The sequence below is a fragment of the Morone saxatilis genome, unplaced genomic scaffold, assembly GCF_004916995.1.
Source record: "Morone saxatilis isolate NCDOM2014 unplaced genomic scaffold, NCSU_SB_2.0 Contig22, whole genome shotgun sequence".
NCBI lineage: Eukaryota > Metazoa > Chordata > Actinopteri > Moronidae > Morone > Morone saxatilis.
The window spans coordinates 4,414,773-4,419,069 of record NW_023339785.1 but is presented as its reverse complement, the minus strand read 5'-3'; positions in this window follow the sequence as shown (position 1 = coordinate 4,419,069).

Genomic DNA, 4,297 nt, shown 5'->3' with positions numbered 1-4,297 from the left:
CAATGTATCTGCCCCACCGAACTGGACTTCAGATAGAAAGCGCAGCAACATCTGAAAGGACGGCTCATTAAAACCATTAGCACAATATGGGCTTCTCACTGGCACATGACAGCCATTTAGCCTCAATCCCTGGTGCTAACACCTGGTGGAATTTTGTAGTTGAATAGTTAGCAATAGCCTCCACTTCTGCCGTCTTTCACCCTCCTGACAGCCTTGCATGTATACGCAGTGGGAAACAAAAGTCACGTACAAACAAATGGCACTTTTTAGGTATGGAGGAATGCGCACACACTGCAGCTGACAGGAGCACATTAATTTTCACCCCCCACCCCCTTAAAAAAAGAAAGAAAAAACGTTCATTGCCTCATTGTCCCTTCTTTACTCATTGGCTACTTCAGTCGCCCTGTTCCCTTTGGATTTTCCCATGCCCTGCTATCTTTTCTCAAGTCTTAATCTTTTCATTCTGTCAGGCCCGCTCTCGGCAGCCTCCGCGCTATTTCCAAAGGTCTGGGCTTCATGCTAATTGTCTCTCAATGGCACGGTTACCTCCCACCTACATAATGCACCTTGTTTCCTCCGCTCAGTCTGGGCTGCACCATTTTGGCTCATTCAAATTCAGGAGGGAGAAGGACTGTAAAAGCAGTGCCTCAGGCTACAGCCGTGCAAAGCAACTACCAAAAGAAGAAGGAAAAAAATGATTTGCCTCCCTGTTTTTGGCGGAAAATTCCTGTGGGTGGGCTGACCAGTAGGACATTTTGAAGGATGAGTTGCATGTGATTGCTGTTGTGTTAGACAAAACGTCATTCCTCAGCTGCGAGCTCTCCATGCCAACATTTATCACACAGTTCATCATGTCACGCTGCAGCGCTACTGAATCACACACGTTATTTTTAAATTAGCTTCACTTTCAATTGGAGGTGCTTCTCCTGTGTATGCCAGCACATTGATATATAGCTCTCAGATGCAGCAAAATGGCAAAAAGGGAGGTAAAGGTTATGAAAATCATATTCATGACATGAATGCCAAGCCCCTCTCGCAGGTTAAACAGGAGTGCTGTCGTGAAAGGCGCACATAAATTGTGCTAATTGTGTCCACGTAGACCCCAAGTTGGCTGTTTTTCTTTGGCTGGGGAGATCTCAACCACTCAGGACTAAGACGACAGCCATGCACCATTAACATCTATTCAAGTGCACATGCTTTGATCTTCGCGGAGCAAGAGGGAGTGCAATGGGGGAACACAGGGGGAGAAAAATAAGGAGAAAAAACATCATCAACAATTCAAATGCGCCCAATTATTGGACCATAAATAAAAGTCTAATTAGCATAAATTGCTTCCACATTGTTGCTATTTTTACATCATTTCTTCTTCCCTATTTTGTGGATTTTTTGGTGTATTGTGTGTGAAGGCTTCTGCATTACAGTGCTTGAGTTATGATGGAGATGCTTAATTTCCTAGTGAAATTGCTGCGCTAATTAAAACTGGTGGATAAATATTTGCTTTCTGCACAGTATTCACATGTGTTTTTGTTTGGACACAGTCAAAAAAAGAGAGCATTTTATGTTATCTCAGAAACGAGCTGATCCTGATATCGCCACAGCATCATTTTGATCCATATCACAAAACTGTCAACGCAGCGCCTGTGATATTTCAAACTAATGACTTCAGTTTACCTCTGATGTCACGATCATCAACGTCAGCATTTATTTAGCCATGAAATATTTCTCTTTGCTGTGTAGTTGCCAATTAAATTAGAGCTCAGTTGATTTTGCTTTTTTCTAAAATGAGTAACAGAGCAAGGGGAAAGTACTGAAACACCGCAACCAGAATTAGTTTCACACGTCCGCCTCAAAGGTTTTTGTTTTCCAGTCATCCTCCGTGATGGTGCTTATAAAGGGCAGCCTGTCTGCTCTGTCTGGTTTGGGTTATGAAGTCACTTTTGAATACAGGAACAAGACGGCGAGGATCAGGTTGGATCACGGTTCTTTCCCAGCGTCTTCTGAAACATTGTTTTTGATCAGACAAACCAGGATCTCCAGAAATGGAAACAATATCTCACCACTCCTTTCCCCCATTAACCCTTAATGGACATTTAGACGCCATGTATCCATCTGTGTGTCTAGAAATTTTGTGCACTGCCTGCTGGGAATTAAACTTGCACTGATTGGTTATAGTTTCATCTGTCTGACTAGTAGACCATGATTATAATGAGGTTTAAAGATGGCATTCCCACGTAATAAGCTTTCCCTTTTTCTTCCTTCAGGGTTAAAAACCTCAACACCCAGTGATACTCAACTGTCCTCTCCCACACACTTTCAACACGTCGAGCCAGAGGTTCGGCCTGCCATTTGACTTTGAGACATCTTTTGTTCTCTTGTGGTTTTTAGTTTAGTTTTTATTACACGCTCCGATTCATCTAATTCCAATTTATAATTGCCAGTTTGAGGCGCAGAAGGTTACAATAATAAGCCATAACTTCTCTTGAGTTTGAATGTTTTCCTTGGTCACTGTTGATGTCATTCGGCCATTAAAATGCCAAAAAATGACTTAATTGTAATTTCCATCCAAGTTGTGGAGAGAAAGCACACTGATTTCCAATAAGTGTCCCTATAGATTAGTGCATGGGGTTGTTTTGTGTGGTGTAGTTTGTCTTTCTGGCAGAAGTGGACAATAAGAAAAAAATAATATGATGAAATTATTATTTTTTTTACTTTTCTCATCTATTATTTAGAATAATTTTGACTCTGAACTGGAAAGTCTGCTCATCTCATAACTGTATAAACCTTTGTTTGGCTGTTTGATGCTCGTCACCTCTATGTGGAAGGCCAATTGCTCCATACTTCTGTTTTTCAGATACACAGTAAATCAAAAATGCAAATGACTGGCAGGTGTGCAGCCAATTGCCATTTTTACTTAGTTTTATTATTGGATTTCAATTATTATGTTCACCAATGTTTAAGGCTAGAGTTTTTGCAGAACAACTAACAATTTGGATTTAAACCAAGGTACTTAATGGAAATGACCAACTGTTACCTCACTAAAAACTCACTAGACAAGGGTTATGTAGTAGGAGCTGTGTTTTTAGACATTTAAAAGGTTTTTGACACCATGACATACTTCTGAACAAACTTAGCAACTTTATTTTTTCCACAAGTAACTGGTTGGTTTCAAATGTATAAAGTTACATGTTATTATCAGTTAATCCCCAGATGATCCAGAATGGCTACTCCACAAAGCTCAATCTTGGGGTCTCTGCTTTTCAGCCTATATATAAATGATTTACCATTAACCAGTAACACAACAGGATAAATGTGGAAAATATGGCATGCATGATTTACATTAAAAATGAATTAAATTGTATTGTATTGTATTAAAATGTTTTATTAGACAAAAAGAAATCATGTTAAAAGTTATAAGCTGTTAACCAAAGTTGATTGGTTGGCCGAAACCAAACGCAATACTGAGGATGCGATTTCTAGACTCAGGACCAGTGCTTTAAATACACTGGCTGTGAACATTGTTATATAAATGTAATTTCCAGGAGACAGATTGATGACACTGTTAGAGAACCCTTCTGGGAACCCTTCTTCTTCATAGTGTGTGATGAAAAAAGATGGCAGACAGTTGTCTTTGTCTGCCTCCCGACATTGAAGTCAATGCAAGTGAGAGTTTGTGTGGAGGTCAACTGTGTCTGCGTCTAGGACACTGAATCCAGACCACCTCTCCATGTTGATCAATCAAAGAAAACCAAACATTGCTCCCCCGTCTCATCAGCCACCATGAAATCATGCATAAAGGGGGAAAAGATTCTCCACTCTCGACGAGCGCTAAAATTCAGCCTGCTTTTTGAAAAGCTCCTATCATGGCTGACCCGCCACTGAACCTCTCCGCTCTGTCTCATAGTCACTGCCAATGTAAGCAGATGCCTCTTCAGGGTTTGCTTTCAGTCTCTTATTTATGCATGGGATGATAATGCTATCCTGCATGTGATACTTTAAGAGAGGGAAGAGTCAATAACTAATGGAATTCATGCTAAACAAGCACTCCTCTTCCCTTTTAGCGTACCACCCAGGTTTTCCGCTGATACGCTCACCTCTGCTGAGCATCGACTCCAAGCCCACACAGTTTGCCACAACAGCTTTAGCTCAATTACTGCAGGTCCTCCAGGATTGAGCCCTTTATATCTCCAGCTGGGAAAGCTCACTCCTCTAAACTCCAAGAGCGGGGAAGCTTTTGGAAAGATCTATAAAATGACATCCAGAATAAAATAACCTCCCTCCCTGCCTCTCTCTCTCTCTC